General features: G+C 37.6%; 2 pseudogenes; both read left to right on the top strand.

The window, feature by feature from the left end:
• LOC138150755 (actin, cytoplasmic 1-like) overlaps positions 1-5,817 on the top strand; it is a 7,327-nt pseudogene extending 1,510 nt beyond the window's left edge.
• Positions 5,818-9,861: 4,044 nt separating this feature from the next.
• Positions 9,862-17,884, top strand: part of LOC138150753 (keratin-associated protein 4-4-like) — a 72,933-nt pseudogene continuing 64,910 nt past the window's right edge.

The raw sequence follows: 17,884 nt of genomic DNA, 5'->3' as shown, positions 1-17,884 counted from the left end.
TGTAAGTCATTCTGAAATGTTCTCTAAATTCCCTTCCTGCCCCCAATATACAGGTGAATGAAGACTTTAAAATCTCCCTGAGAGTTTTATGAGATTGGTGCCAGTATCTGGGGGAGGGGAGGAGCGTTACCTGTACACTGACTTGACTTAAGACCAGTTCAAATAAAAGTGGACAGGTTAAAGAAAAAAACAAAAGTAAAAAAAGAATAATTTGTTTAGATCTGAAATTAAAGCTCTCAATGCAAAAAAACAGAGATCTCAATGAAGAACTATAGAGCACAATTAGCAGGAAAAGCATAATGGATCATGTCCCAAAAGAAGTAAATGAGAGACAACAGATTTGAACAACAACAACAAAAAAATGCTGAAATGGAGAAAAATTTATTAGAGAGAAACAAGAGAGAGGCAGGCCTGGAAGGCAGTGGTGCACAGAGGCAGGCCCAGGAGGAGGCCTGATCAACTCGGTGGGCAACGCATCCCACCAACCACAAGGGCCACTACCAGGCCTATCACCAAAGGGCTGGGACTGGAAAGAGGAAGGTAAGAACCAAATTCAGGGCCCCTGTCCAGGACAGCAAACATTCCTGGGACTACCAATCCATAGCCCAGAAATAAAACAAAAAGGCCCCTATCAGGACCTCCAAGGACCAGGATGGCAAAGTGAACTCTGCCTTCTCCAACCACCCCTGCCCCCACTGAAAACATAGTGAGGCAAAACCCTCAACAGTAAAGGCTTGGGAACCCTAGAGGAAGGGCATGGGATGGCCCTGCCTCAAGATGGGTAGAAAGCAGACTACAAAGACTCTGGAGTCCTACTACCCTCAGAGGGAGGAGCCAAACTCAGAGGGAGACAATGTGGAGTCCACACCCACAGCTGAAACAACAACAGGGAAGGGGTCCCAAGCACAGAAAGCTCTCCTAGATGAGCTCACAAGGAACTTTGAAAACCAAATTACAGAGATAGAAGACAAAATGAATAATTATTTTAAAATCAAAATTGCAGAATTAGAAAAACATTATAATGAAGAAAACAGCTCCTTAAAAAGAAAAGAGTATGATATGGAAAAGGAGCTTCAAAAACTAACCAAGGAAAAAGATTTGCTAAAAACTAGAATCAACCAAATTGAAACAAATAACTCTATGAGGAACCAAGAATTAAACAAAAGAACAAGAATGAAAACTTAGAAAAAGAGGTAAAATATCTCAATGGAAAAATAACTGACCTGGAAAACAGATCCAGGAGAGATAATCTGAGAATCATAGGCCTACCAGAAAATCATGATGAAAAAATGAGCCTGGACAACATTCTCCAAGAGCTCATTAAGGAAAATTGCCCTGAGATACTAGAACCTGAAGGTAAAATAGAAATTGAGCGAATCCCCGGACACCTTCTGAAAGAGATCCCAATCTGAAAAGTCTTCGGAATGTTGTGGCCAAACTCAAGAACTACCAGGTAAAAGAGAAAATACTTCAAGTGGCCAGAAAGAAACAATTCAAATATCGAGGAACCACAGTGAGGATAGCATAGGATTGGGCAGCCTCTACACTGAAAGATCGGAGGCAGTAGAATTCAATTTTCTGCAAGGCAAAAGATCTCTCATTATAACCAAGGATAACCTACCCAGCGAGACTGAGCATATTATTCCAGGCAAAGAGATGGTCATTCAATGATATAACAGATTTCCAGACCTTGCTGATTAAAAAGCCATAGCTCAATGGAAAATTCAACCTCCAACTACGAAATGCAAGAGTGACATAGATAGGTAAACAAGGAAAACACACACACACACACAAACACATACACCCTGTTATTTCATAAGAACAAACTGTTTATAGACAAGTAGAGGGTATGACTATAAAAGACACAAAATGACGATTAAAAATATTATTAAGGGCTAAAAAAGACTGAAATGGAAGAAGAGGAATGAGTGAAGTGGAAAAGGGTAAATTATGCCACACAAAAAGGCATAAAAACAACATAGTAGAGGAAAAGAAGGGAGAGAGATGAGTACTATATGAGCTTTTCCCTCATTATTTCTGGTGTAAGGAGAGAATAACAACCAGTTAAGCATAGGACTCTATGGAGAAGAGATGAAAAACATATCATATTAGAGGGAAAGATGGGAGGGTGGGGAGCTTCACATGAGATTTGTTCCTGTCACTCTTGTTGTGAAGAAGAAAAAACATACTTCATTAAGTATAAAAATATCCTGCAGGAAGTAAGAGGGGGAATGGGCTACGAAAGGGGGGGGTGATTAGTAGGAGGGAAGAAGTAAGGGGAAAGGGGAGGAAAAGGAAGGGGGGCTGATAAGGAAATACTGAGGGAGGCAGTGGTCAAAAGGAAAACTACTAAGGAGGGGAAGGGAGAAGGGGAGAAAAAATATAAGCATTAACAGGGGAGGGAATAGGATGGGGGGAAAGAAAGAGATAATAATCATAACTGTAAATGTGAATGGAATGAACTCTCCCATAAAACGGAAGCTGATAGCAGAATGGATTAAAAATCATAATCCTACAATATGCTGTTTACAAGAAACACATCTGAAACAGAGGGATACACACAGGGTAAAGGTAAAAGGCTGGAGTAAAATATATCGTGCCTCAGGTAAAGTAAAATAAAAAAGCAGGGGTAGCAATCCTTATTTCAGATAAAGCAAAAGCAAAAATTCATCTAATTAAAAGAGACAAGGAAGGAAACTATATCCTGCTAAAATGCACCATCAAGAATGAAGTGATATCATTACTTAACATATATACACCAAGTGGTATAGCATCCAAATTCCTAGAGGAGAAGTAAGGGAATTAGAGGAAGAAATAGAGAGCAAAACGATACTAGTGGAGACCTTAATCTCCGCCTCTCAGCGTTATTACTTGATAAATCCAACCTCAAAATAAACAAGAAAGAAGTTGAGGAGGTGAACAGAATTTTAGAGAGGGTAGGTATGATAAATATCTGGAGAAAACTGAATGGGGATTAAAAATAATATACTTCCTTCTTAGAGGTTCATGGCACATACTTAAATGTTCTAGGACATAAAACCTCACAATTCTGTGCAGTAAGGCAGAAATATTAAATGCATCCTTCTCAGATCATGATGCAATTAAAATCATATGCAATAAAGGGCCAAGAAAAGACAGACTAAAAACTAATTGGAAATTAAACAATTTAATCCTAAAGAATGAGTGGGTCAAACAAGAAATTATACAAACAATTAATTTAATTGAAGAGAATGTTAATAGTAAGACAACATACCAGAATTTGTGGGATGCATTAAAGGTAGTTCTTAGGGGAAGTTTTATATCCCTGAATGCATACATGATTAAATTAGAGAAAAGGGAGGTCAATGAATTGGGCATGCAATTGAAAAACCTAGAAAAAAACAAATTCAAAATCCCCAATTAAATACCAAATTAGAAATATTGAAAACCAAAGGAGAGATTAATAAAATTGAAATTAAGAAAACTATTGAATTAATAAATAAAACTAAGAGCTGGTTTTATAAAAAAACCAATAAAATTTATAGCTCCTTAGTCAATAAGATAAAAAAAAAGAAAAAAGAAAACCCAATTATGAGTATCAAAAATGAAAAGGGTGAATCTACCTCCAATGAAGAGGAAATCAAAACAATAATTGGGAATTATTTTTCCCCATTGTATGCACATAAATTTGACAATCTTGGGGAAATAGATGAATATTTACAAAAACACAAGTTGCCCAGGTTAACTGAAGAGGAAGTAAATTACTTAAATAACCCCATCTCAGAAAAAGAAAACAAATAAGCCATAAGTCAGCTACCCAGGAAAAAAAATGCTCCAGGGCCAGGTTAATTTACTAGTGAATTCTATCAAACATTTAAAGAAAAATTGATTCCAATATTCTACAAAGTATTTGGGAAAATTAGTGAAGGAGAAGTACTACTAAATTCTTTTTACGACACAAATATGGTACTGATACCTAAATCAGGAAGAGATAAAATAGAGAAAGAAAATTATAGACCAATCGCCCTCATGAATATAGATGCAAAATTTTTAAATAAAATATTAGCAAAAAGACTACAGCAACTTGTGTCAAGAATAATACATTTTGATCAAGAAGGATTTATTCCAGGAATGCAAGGATGGCTTGATATTAGGAAAACCATCGGCATAATTGATCATATCAACAATAAAACTAGCAGAAACCACATGATTCTCTCAATAGATGAAGAAAAGGCTTTTGACAAAATACAACATCCATCCCTATTAAAAACACTAGAAAGTATAGGAATAAATATATCCTTCTTTAAAATAATGGATAGCATCTATTTTAAACAATCAGTAAATATTATATGTAATGGATATAAGCTATAAGCATTTCCAATAAGATCAGGGGTGAAACAAGGGTGTCCATTATCACCCCTTTTATTCAATCTGGTGCTAGAAATGTTAGCAGTAGTAATTAGAGAAGAAAAAGAAACTAAAGGAAGCAAATTAGGCAAAGAAGATACCAAGCTATCATTCTTTGCAGATGATATGATGATATACTTAGAGAATCCTAGAGAATGAACTAAAAAACTACTTGAGACAATAAATAAATTTGCCAAAGTTGCAAGATATAAAAATAAACCCACATAAGTCCTCGGCATTCCTGTATATTTCCAATGAAATTCAACAGCAAGAGATAGAAAGAAAAATTTCATTTAAAGGTACTGTAGACATTATAAAATATTTGGGAATCTACCTGCCAAAACAAACCCAAGACCTATGTGATCACAACTACAGAACACTCTACAAAACACTCTTCACACAAATTAAGTCATATCTAACTAATTGGAAAAGTATCAATTGCTTGTGACTGCGTCGAGCTAATATAATAAAAATGCAATTTTACCTAAATTAAATTATATATTTAGTGTCATACCAATCAATTTACCAAAAAAAATGACTTTATAGAGTTATAAAAAAATAGTAACAAAATTCATTTGGAAGAATAAACGGTCCAGAATATCAAGGGAATTAAAGAAAAGAAATGCTAGGGAAGGTTGCCTAGCTATACCAGATTTCAGTCTGTATTATAAAGCAGCAGTCGTCAAAAATACTTGGTACTGACTGAGGAATAGTGTAGTGGACCAGTGGAATAGATTAGGCACACGAGATTCAGAAGTCAATGACTATAGTAATCTATTGTTGGATAAACCAAACACCCCAGTTTTGGGGATAAGAACTCACTATTTGGAGGAACATAGGGGGCGGAGCCAAGATGGAGGAGTAGAAGCAGGACATTCCCACTACTCCGGCTTCCACCTTCCCCAATGCATATAAAAAGGAGACTCTAAACAAATTTTGGAGCTTCAGAACCCACAAAATGACACAGAGAAACTAATCTCCCGCTGAGGACAGCAGGGCAGGTGTAATAGTAATGGAATATAAAGATCCCCCTGTATTGGCTTGGTTTTCAAACTGATTGTGTTAAAACCCAGAGCTTGTGAATTCCACTTGTGGGATGGACTTGTTGACGTGAAAAGAGAGGGCTGGACTGGGAGGAGCTGGTGACATAAATTTAGAGAGACACAAGAAAAGAGAGAGGCAGGAGAACTTTTTGGAAGAAGCACCTTTGGAGGCAGAGAGAGACTGAGAAGATTGCTGAAGGTCACTTTGAATTGCCCAGGACTTTTGAGAGCTGCCACCCAGAGCTGCCGAGGACTGAGGAGACATGGCTGTCATTCTGGTACTTTGTCTGTCTGTTTTGATGTTGTTTTGCCAGATTTGTCCACTTGTGAAGTACAGTCCTGTTGTTGCCGTGGACTTGGAACCTTGCTGTTGGCTCAGAAGCCCTGAAGAAGGATTTTCTTGTTGTATGTTTACAGAAATCCTGGAAGAAAATCCTGGTTTTGCTAATGTTTTCAGGGGTCCAAGACTGTTCTGCAGACAGAGAATGAATTAATGAAGAGAAAGGCAATGTATCTTGTGGCCTTGATAAGCTTTGTCTCCCCAGGAGCAAAGATTGCTGAGACCTTGCCTCATGTCAAAACGAAGAAAAACTTCCATTTGGGTATTAAATGCTGTGTTTAAGCTTGTTGTAACGCTTGGGTAGATTCAATTGTGATCCAAGGGTGGGGAACTTTTGAAATTTTTGTGCTTTGTGATGGACTAAATGAATGTACAGCCTAGGGGTGGAGTAGTATTTAGAAGAGAGACTTTGTGATTGATTAAATGAATGTAATGTCCAGGGGTGGGGTAGTACTTGATTAAATCACACTTGGTAAATGCTGTATTTTGAATTATGCTATATATTGATTCTCTCTGTTCTTAATTTCTCAATGAATAAAATGGAGAGCACCTATGCTGGTATTTTGAACCTTGGGAAGTTGCCTTTGCTTGGCATTACAGCAGGCCAGAAGGAATCAGCCAACACAGCACTCTGGAGCTGAACCCAGACCCACGAAGAGGCTTTAGCCTGTGGGCGGGCCTGACCAGCCGCTGGCCTGAACTCCTGCACCAAAAGCTTCAGAGGAAAATACGAGCTGGTTACAGGCCATAGACGACCTTAAGAAGCAGATAAGAGAAGTGGAGGAAAAATTGGCAAGAGACATGAGAACAATGCAGGAAAATTATGAAATGAGAGTCAACAGCCTGAGGGAGGAAAATAACACTTTACAAAGCACACTGACTCAAAGGGCAAAAGAGGCTCAAAAAGGCAATGAGGAGATGAATGCCTTAAAAAGCCAAATTTGCCAGATGGAAAAAGAATCTCAAAAGCTCAATGAGGAGAATCATTGCTTCAGAATTATATTGGAGCAAATGGAAGCTAATGACTTTATGAGAAATCAAGATGCTGTTAAACAGATCCAAACAAATGAAAGAATAGAAAGCAATGTGAAATATCTCATGGGAAAAAACACTGATCTGGAAAAGAGATCTAGGAGAGATAATTTCAAAATTACTGGACTACCTGAAAGCCATGATCAAAGTAAGAACCTAGAAATCATCCTCCATGAAGTTGTCAAAGAAAACTGCCCTGATGTTTTAGAACCAGAGGGTAAAATAGAGGTTGAAATAATCCACTGATCACCTGCTGAAAAAGATCCCAAAAAGAAAACTCCTAGGAATATTATAGCCAGGTTCTGGAATTCCTAGATTAAGGAGAGAATTTTACAAGCAGCCAGGAAGAAACAATTTGAATATTGTGGAAACACAATCAGTATAACCCACTATCTGGTAGCTTCTACACTGAGGGATCGAAGGGCTTGGAATATGATATTCCAGGGGGCAAAGTAGCTGGGATTAAAACCAAGAGTCACCTACCCAGCAAAACTGAGTATCATGTTTCAGGGGAAAATATGGTCATTCAGTGGAATAGAGAACTTTCAAGCACTCTTAGTGAAAAAAAAACAGAGTTGAACAGAAAATTTGACATTCCGATACAAAAATCAAGAGAAGCATGAGAAGGTAAACAGGGAAAAGAAATCATAAGGAACTTATCAAAGTTGAACTATTAACATTCCTACATGGAAAAACAATAATTGTAACATATGAAACTTTTCTCAGTAGTTGAAGGGAATACACACACACACACATATATGAGGGTATATGGGCATATGAATACATATGTGAATGTGTGTATATATGTTTACAGGTATACATAGATAGAGGGCACAGGACCAATTTAACAGGAAGGGATGATACTTAAAAGGTGAAATTAAGAGGTGAGAGAGGAATATAATGAGCGGATATGGGGAGAGACAGAATGGGGTTAACTCTCACACAGAAGAGGCAAGGGGAAATGGTTACAGTGGAGGGGAAGAATAGGAAGGCAAAAGTGAATGGGTCAACCTTATTCCCATTGAATTTGGCTTGAGGAGGGAATGAAATACACAGTAAGTAGGGTATCTCACCCTACAGGAGAGTAGGGGGGGGAACGGGATGAGAGTGGGGATGATGGAAGGGAGGGCAGGCTTGGGGGAGGGAAGTTGGAAGTACCCACTTTTGAAAAGAGACTGGATCACAGTATAGAATAGAACAGGTGAGAGGTGGTATAGGAAGGAGGGAAATATAATCAGTCTTTTACAATATATCTACTATGTTATTGTTTTGTATTAGCCACACATGTACATCCTATACTGAACTGCTTATCTTCCCAGTAAGGGAAGGTGACAAGGGAGGAAGGGAATGAATCTGAAATTCAAAGTTTTAAAATCAAATATTCAAATATGTATGTATACACACACACACACATATATGCATACATATATATGTGTGTGTGTATTATTATCAATACTATTTTACATGTAATTGGGAAATGAGATGTACAGGCACTGGGGCATAAAGGTCCATTGGAAAAGTCAAAAGGGTTATGGGAGAAAATATGGGAGAGAGCAGATTGGAGGAGGGGATATCCTGTGGGACTGCTATTTGGGGGTGGGTGGGTAGGGGAAAAACGGGGAGAAAATTTGTAACTCAAAATATGGCGGAAATGAATGATGTAAATCAGAAGTTAATAAAGTATTTGAAAAAAAAAGAACTCACTATATGACAAAAACTGCTGGGAAAACTGGAATACAGTATGGCCAAAACTGGACATAGACCATTACCTAACACCATATACCAAAATCAAGTCTAAATCGGTGCATGATCTAGGTTTAAAGGATGATACTCTAAGCAATCTGGGAAAGCAAGGAATAGTTTACCTGTCAGATTTGTGTAGAGGGAAAGATTTTATGATTAAACAAGAATTAGAGAGCATTATAAAATGCAATATGGATAATTTTGATTACATTATATTGAAAAGCTTCTGTAGAAACAAAGCTAATGTAACCAAGATTAAGAGGGAGGTGGGAAATTGGGGAAGAATTTTTTAAACCTATATCTCTGATAAAGGACTTATTTCTAAAATATACAGAGACTTAAGCCAAATCTATAAGAATACAAGTCATTCCCCAATTGATAAATGGTCAAAGGATATAAACAGGCAGTTTTCAGAAAAATAAATTAAAGATATCTATTAGCACATGAAGAAATGCTCTAAATCACTATTGATTAGAGAAATTAAAATCAAAACATCTCTGAGGTACCACATCTCACCAGTCAGATTGGCTAAGATGACAAAACAGGAAAATGACAAATGCTGGAGAGGATGTGGACACATTGGAACACCAATGCATTGCTGGTGGAGTTGTGAACTGATCCAACCATTCTTGAAAGCAATCTGGAGTTATGACCAAATGGCTATAAATAATTTCATACCCTTTAACCCATCAATACCACTTTTACTGTTGTATCCCAAAGAGATCATAAAAGTGGGAAAAGACCCATATGTACAAAAATATTTACAGCATCTCTTTTTTTGTGGTAGCAAAGAATTGGAGATTAAGGGGGTGCCCATCAATTGGGGAATGGCTGAACAAGTTATGGTATATGCATGTTATGGAACGCTTTTGTGCAATAAGAAATGAGGAGCAGATGGACTTCATATTTACCTGGAGATGCTTATACGAACTGATGCTGAGTGAAATGTGTAGAGCTAGGAGGAATTTGTGTACAATTACAGGCATAACGTATGTTTGACTACCAACTTTGATAAACTGGACTCTTCTCAGCAATCCAGAGACGTAAATCAAACCCAAAAGACTCATGATGGAGAGGGATGTTTACATACAGAGAAAGAACTGCGATTGATCCCAGATTGAAGCAAACTCCCTGCCATTTTTCGTTTTCTTGTTTGGGTTTGTTTCCTCTTTCCCATTCTTCATTCCATCTGTTACAATCCTTCTTTATAACATGATTAATGCCTAATGTGAAAGTATTTTCAGATACTATTCTTGATTGCATGCCACCATGGGGTGGGGGAGGGAGAGAAAATTTGAAACTCATGTTATTGTGGTAATGAATCTTGTAAGGTAAATGTAAACAAATTAATTAAGACCAAATATAAAAGAAGAGAAACGAGAGGCAAACATATTAAAGGACAAGATGAGTTGCCTACAAACCAAAGTGACTGACCTTGAATACAAGATGTGCAGAGATCACTTAAAGACCCTATGTCTCTAGGAGAACAAGTCTAATCAAAATACCTGAAAAAACAAAAGGCTGAAAAAAATACAAGAATATTTCCTATAAATTCTGAAAACAAAAAAATCCCCAAAGTATCATGTGAGAAAATCTACAACTTAACATCAAAAAACAAATAAGAGAAAAGAAAAGAACTCTGATTCAAACCTCACAAAATGTAGTGGTTAAAATTTGCATTTCTAATAGCAAACAACAGACTTTGGAAGGGAAATGGAGAAAGAAAACCTAGAGAGAAGAAAGTAGCAATGAGAAGAGGTGATTTACTGTGTAAAAAGCTACAGAGAAGCTAAAAGGAATGAGCGTTGATTAAAATGTGATCAGATTTTTCTATTTAGAGATAACTGTTAACCTTAGGGAGAATAGTTTTGGCTGGATGATGAGATCAGAAGTCTGAGTGAAGAGAATTAAAAACAAAATAATGAGAAGAAACAAAGAGGAAGAATTGTTTGTAGGTGATTTTTTTCAAGGAGTTTCATCACAAGACAAATAAAATGATAGCTACTGAGGATGGGCAAAATAAGAGAGGGATTTTTTAAGAGAGAATTTTAAATATAGTGAGACATAAATATGTTTGCAGAAGCAGGGAAGCAAACATCAGAGAGAAAGACATTGGAGATAAAGTAGAGACTGTGAAGTTTAGAAGGTCAATCTACTAAAGAACGTGGGATCGAGTGGTGTCACTTGTGCAGTGTTGCTTTTTCTTCTTACCTTGGAAGGGAAAAAAAAACCTCAAGGAAGGATAGTGGGTCACTGAGAACAATAATTGCAAGGCATGAGAACTGATATTGAGTAGAGGATTCAAAAAGATGATATGTTGAGAGGCTATTAGATGTAGAGCAACACAGTCCCTGTGTCTTCCCTATTCCATAGGTACATATTATTTTCATCAAATATAATGCAAGATACTTGAGGACAGATACAATTAGGTACATTTGAGGATGAATTTCTAGCGTACTTTCCAGTGACTGGTCATTCACTGTGTGCTGTGTATAGCTATTGCTTAGTTAATGAATGAATGAACCACAAGGAAAAAAAAGGAACTAAAAAAAATCCATACTCTTGAAAGAAAAAAAAGACATAAAAATTCATAAAATTTATCCAGATCTGGAAAAAATGCAGGAATAAATCAAATAAATCTAATTAATCAACTCAAGAAAAAAGAGGTTAAAAATTACATGGATGTTGTAGCTAATGCTATATAAACAAGTATTTTCACGATGGTCTTTATTTACTCATCAAATCCTTTAACTAATACTGCAAGAAATGATGACCAAAATTTCATGACATGATGTTTGTTATTGTCTTTGAGAGTGCAATACAAATCATTATATAAACACCATGGATTGCTTACTTAACGAAAACCTGCAAATTCTCTGGCCATTTAGCTAAAACTTCCTCTTCCTCTTTGACGTTATTTATAGCCAGAATGTCCTGGCTGTTTTGGAAGAAAAGTCAGTCACTAAATGGGCAGTCCCCTTGAGCTAATGCTCTTTCTCCATAATTATTTAGATCACAGGAAAAAGAAAAATTCTGATATGACCAATATGGGCATTGCCACATGGTAGAACCTACCCAGGTTGATGCTCCACAGGATAGGCCTTTTAATAGGCAGGATCACTCGCAAACCATGAGGAGGCATCAGAATAGTTCAAATTGGAGGGATTTAAGCTGTTGTTTAAAAATCCTAGTCAAAATCTGAGAAACCATTTCCTTACTAAGTATTCACTTCTCTATTCTATATAAATTTTTGAAGTCTCCACCAGAAATCATTATTAAAAAATCTTAAAATAATAAAAATGGAATCTTAATCCACATATTTCTTGCTCAGGATTCTGGAATCCCTGGAAATGTTTTCTAGCTTGACATTGGTAATATTACCTGTCCCCTGTGAGTCACTTGGAGAAGATAATGGTCACCGAGACTGAAAAATTTAAGAACACATTTTATAATATTAGGTTCTATGGACTTTGGGAAGGAAGCAAACTTATTTGTCATTCATATGAGACAACACATTTTCTTGGACCTAAATTTTGGAAACAACAAGAGCTTCTATACAATTAATCTATGGACAATATTTAGCTTACAGAGAAGATCTTCCAACTCCAGTTGTAAAGGTACTTTCAAGCTTTGGAACTAAATTCCAGCATGAGTCACAGAATGATGCACAGAAAACAAAGGTGCATAAAACAATGAAACACTTAGATTACGTTGCCACATGATCAGATAAAACAGGAACAAGACAAGAAGAAAAAAAAGACTACCCTATAAGGGAGAAAAAAAGTAATGAGATGATGAATCCCAAAATATCAAGGAAAAACTTGTTTCTCTAATGAGAAAAAAAATGGTTAATTACATGTTCACTTCTCCATCATGATAAACAACGAGAAGAAAATAGTCTAGAAGTGCTGAAAGCAATCTTTCATATGGGTATATAAGAGGCCTGTGGGGCAAGAAGTGTTTCAAATTCAAGTCAATCCCTATCCTTGAAAGAAAGATAAAGGTTCCATCCCATGACACCTTGGTGAAATACTGTTATGGCTCAATCTGCTCTGAACAGAGCTGTGGTCAAGAAGTCTGTGAGGAGGTGTGCCAGTCTGTGTTCTGCCAGCCATCCGGCTGCCAAACGACTTGTTGCCGCCCAGCTTGCTGTGTGACCAGCTGCTTCCAGCCCTGCTGCCGCCCCAGCTGTTGAAGTCCAGTGTGCTGCCAGACCACTTGCTGCAGAAACACGTGCTGCCGCCCAAGCTGCTGTGTTTCCAGCTGCTGCAGACCAAGGCCCTTGCAGTCTGTTTGCTGCCAACCCACTTACTGCCGCCCACCCTGCCGCCAGTTTAGTTGCAGACAAACTTGCTGCTACCAAACCACTTGTTGCCATACAACTTGCTGCCGCTCTAGGTGCTGAGGGTCCAGCTGCTGACAGCCCTGCTGCTGCCGCACCTGCTGCAGAACCACCTGTTGCTCCCCAGCCAGCTGTGACTCCTCCTGCTGCTGAGAAGTCCGACCACAAACCATTTCTGCAAACTCTCGTGCCCTTTCTAAGAAATTTCCATCTTTCTCTTCATCTATAACACCATCTGCGGCGGACAAACATGTCGACATCAATTTCTATGAGACAGGGATGACAATTTCATTTCTTGGCATGCATATGTCTCACCTGCTTCTGTTGCCTTCCCTTTCCCTTCCCTTTCATTCCTGGATCACTCATTAATTTTGAATGTGCTGATTTAAAAGAGAAGAGATTCCAGCAGTTCGCAGACCTCTCACTGGCATTGCAAAGCTATGGCAAATTACTATTCCAGAAATATCAGAGTCAACATATTTCTGCCTACCATTTCCTCAGTCAGAAACTAAAGCAAGAAAGACAGTGAAGCACAAAATATTCTTTCTACATGTATCCAAATCATAGCTCTGTCATCTTTTCCCTCCATTGCCTATGCATTTCCCAATAAAAAATAATAAATTTCTAGAGTTTAACTGTATGGAATTCTGAGTGTCTTTTTCTGTTTTTATGAAGCAGTTTCATGTTCAATCTCATTTTCACATAAAGTCAAGGAGCTATCCTCAAATTTCTTTAATATGGGAGAATTAAAGCAGAAAAGCTCAATGATTCATCCAACAAAGTTTTTGGCCTGCAGGAACATATTCTGGTGAAGCTGTACTGAAAAGTTATCGCTGCCCAAGGCAATAAAACTCTGTTTCTTGTTTTAAATCAGTGTTAAAGTTCATTGTTACATTTTCACTCCCAAAGCCTCTCCCACTCGCTAACATTCCCTCCATAATTATTGGCGTCGTGAGGACTGGAGGGGGCAATCTGCTGGAGGAGATGGGATGGAATGGGATCACGTGGGCATGTAGCCTAGTAATCCTTAACCAGAACGGTCTTCTTTTCATGTGAGCCAAAAGTGAAAGAGGAGATATCGGGGGAAGACTTCGGTCTAATAGGAAACAAGAAGGATCTGGAAAGAAGGAATTCTTGGTGAAGGACCTCCGTTTTTTCAAGACCATATAAAGCAAGGTGTTCTGAGGAGAACTTGGGGAGGGAGAGCTATGAGAGTTTTAATGAGGCATGCAAAGGATTGGGGAAAAATAGGAAGGATGTGTCTTCCATGGTGTCAACAAAAGCGGGTATCTAAAACACTGATAAGTAATTATGCAGTGAGCCCCTAGTTATGACCCAGGAAAGGAGCATGGCCTCTGGTTGAAAAAAGGAATCTTAGGCCATCCAGGATGTCTTGGAATGATCTATCAGTCATTAGAAATCTTATAGTTTGAAGAACTGTAGGGGCCTTAGCAATTACATAGTGGACAGATGATTGAACTGAAAAGTGCTACCTTGAGTCAAAAGAGTGACTTTAGCCCCAAAGGAAAACAATGGATGATAGTAGATTGAAACCCGAAGATATTGAACAATGAGATAGAAGGCATTGCACATAATAAGCACTTTTTTATTCACTCCTTACTGGAAAAATACATGTATTTTCTAAATAGACAGACTTATAAATTCATCAGACGTGTTCTGGAGACAAAAATAAGCACGTTATATATAAATGTGTCATATTAGTACTAGGATTATCCCAAGTATTTCTGTTTAACATACTTTACCTGGATAATTATGAATAAAAAAAATTTTTAAACGGTACATTCATCTAATCTGATAGATGAGTGACTTCCAGAGGAAGAAAATGAATATTGCTGAAGTATTAAATACAGCAATTCTATACCCTAGGAAAAAAAATGAAGGCCTCCTCTCCTCCCTCTTTCTGACCTGGATGTGACTGTGGGAATCCCACACATATGTCAGCCAATGATAAGCTTAAAGTATTTCTACTGTGATGGAAAAGTTCCAGGCATGGCTGTAGTGACACACTGCCTACTATTCAAACCAACTTAATAATGGTTCCATGAATGCCTGCTGTATACCAGGCATTGTATTTAGGATACAAAGATAAGACCCAAAGAAAGTCATTGCCTTCAAAAAGGTGAATCTGAGCATTTCGAGCTCCCTAGAACTTTTGAATTATTGTATATTAAATCAATTAATTGACGCGAAGAAAACAAAAGAAAAGAATTTAAGGAACAGGCCTATATAGGGTTGATTGGGGGGAAAAGGAGATATTATCAAAATTAATGAAATCTCACCGTTATTGGAGGCCAAACAAAAATCGATAAAATCCCAGGTCTCAAGCAACAAAAAGCCAAGAAACGTGGCAACAGTGTTGGAACAAGCACTAACTGAGAAAATTGTTTTCCTGTTGATCTTGCTTTACTTTTTTTTTCAAATCTTTCCATTATAATTGCAAAAAATACGATGAAATGTCTCACTAAAATAATACAAAAAACTCCATGTCCAAATTCTGGACAATGCTATTGGCTCTTTACTAACGCAATAAGTCTAGGGGGTCAATGAAACTTTCAGAGTGGAGATTCCAACTCCTGTTGTATAAACAAACTTATCCCTTGGGAGTAAAGCGCCTCCATGACTCGTGGAATGATGTACAGAGAAAGAGATGTATAATTTACAGGGATTTTGAGGCTAGGCCGTCATAAGATTAAGCAGAAGTTGATCAAGGAGAGAAATTTGCTGAAGAGATTTAGGCAAGAGGAAAATGTAAACGATAATTCTTGAGGGTAAAAAAAATAACCAAAAGAAAATACATTAAAAAAAGAGAGATAAGGAATCCCCAATGAACTAGGGAAAGTAACATTTTTGTGTGTCTTCCACAGTGTCAACAAAAAAGGGTGACTAGAAGATTGGTTAGTAATAATCCAATGAGCCCCTAGTTATGACCCAGGAAAGCAGCATGGCCTTCGGTTGAGAAAAGGGATATTGAGGCCATCTAGGCTATCTTGGAATGGTCTATCAGTCATTTGAAATCTTATAGTTTATAGAACTGTTGGTGCCTTAGCAGCTACATAGTGTACAGATGATAAAACTGAGGAGTCCTACCTTGAGTCAAAACAGAGACTTTAGTCTCAAAAGGAAAACAATGGAGGAAAGTAGCTTAAAAATACACTGAACAATAAGATGGAAGGCATTGCACGTAATGAGCACTTTTTCATTCATTCCTTAAGGGAAAAATAAATGAATTTCAAAAATAGATAGACTGATAAATTCATCAGATGTATTCTGGAGACAAAAATAAAAGGGTTATATGTAAGTGAGTCATATTTATAGTTGCATAATCCCAAGTATTTGTGTTTAACATACTTCACCTAAATCATTATGAATCACGAAAAATTGAAAAAGGGAAATTTGACAAATCTGGTAGCTGAGTCACTTCCAAGAGAAGAACTTAAATATTTTTGAAGTAATGAATACCGAAAGTCAATGCCCTAGGCAAAAAAGAGGCCTCCTCTCCTCCCTCTCTTTGACCTGGAAGTGACCGTGAGAGTCCCACAAATATGACAGCCAAAAATAAGCTTAAAGGGTTTGTAATGTGATGGATTAGGCAAGACTCTAGTGACACACTACGTACTCTTCCAACCAACGTAATAATGGTTCCATGAATGTCTGCTGTACACCGGGCATTGCACTTAGTATACAAAGATGAGACCCCAAAAACTCATTGCCTACCAGAAATCGAATATGACCACTTCCAACTCCCCGGGACTTTTGAACTATTTTTTATAAAAGGAATTAATGGAGCTGATGATAGCAAAAGAGAAGAAGTTAAGGAACAGGACTAATTACAGTTGAATGTGGTGAAAAAAGAGATATTACCAAACTTCATGATATCTCACCGTTACGGGAGGCCACACAAAAATCGAACTAATTCCAGGTCGCAAGCAACAAAGCACAACGAAATGCAGAATCAGTGTTGGAACAAGAACTAACGGGGAAAATTGTTTTCCTGTTGATCTTACCGTATGTTTTTTTCCCCAAATCTTTCCATTATTATTGTAGTAAATGCCTACCAAATATCTCCTGAAACGGTGCTTGCTATTGCCTTTGAGAGAATGATACAAGAAAGTGCATGAACTCCTTCATTGCTTCCTCAAAAAAAATCTATGAAACCTCTTTTCCTTTAACTGCAATTTCCTCACTTATTTTGATGTTGTTTACAGGCAGAAAGTTCTGTCTGTCAAGGCTGAAAGATCCATTATTATATGAGTGGCCTCCTGAACTGAATGGCTCTCTCCATAGCTACTGTGGACTGTGGGAAAAGAAAGAATCAAGGCCTAGAACACACGGCCATCGCCAGGTGGTAGAAGCTACCAAGACTGATATTCCACTGCCCTAGATTAGGGATATTCAGGAACCTCTGCAAACCATGATGAGGAAGGAAGGTAAGACAACTGGAGAGATTTGACCTATTGCCCAAAATATCCTACTCCCAGTGGCAGATATCAACTCCTTAGCTAACTATGGCCTTCTCAATTCAAGTCGTATCTTCAGAAGTCTCCAACATCAATGAAGAATAAAAAAAGGCCTTCTGACAATAATTCAAAGGATATGACCATGAGCAAGGTTCTGGATCAGGGTTCTGAAATCCCTGGAAATAATTTCTCGATTCACTTAGGTGGTGTCATTGGATTCTCATGGATGACTTGGAATGGGTAATAATCACTAGGTCTGAGAGGTCTTAAGAGGCAATATGTATCATGGTACCTATAGAGTCTGGGCAGAAAGCAGATTTCTGGGTAATTCAAAGAAGAAAAAACGTTTCTTCGAACTAAATACTGGACAATGCTATTGGATTTAATTACGCATTAAGTCTAGGGGTTTTTCTTCAGAAAAAAAACTTTCCAACTCCTGCTCTAAAAGTATCCTTATCCCTTGGGAATAAAGTTCCTCCATGAGTCGTGGAAAGATGCACAGAGAAAAGGATATACAATT

Source organism: Petaurus breviceps, unplaced genomic scaffold (genome assembly GCF_028583685.1).
Source record: "Petaurus breviceps papuanus isolate PSGF00001 unplaced genomic scaffold, PetGlider_PUasm1.0 90887, whole genome shotgun sequence".
Lineage (NCBI taxonomy): Eukaryota > Metazoa > Chordata > Mammalia > Diprotodontia > Petauridae > Petaurus > Petaurus breviceps.
The sequence above is the reverse complement of the archived record's forward strand: the minus strand, read 5'-3'. Positions and strand labels throughout refer to the sequence as shown.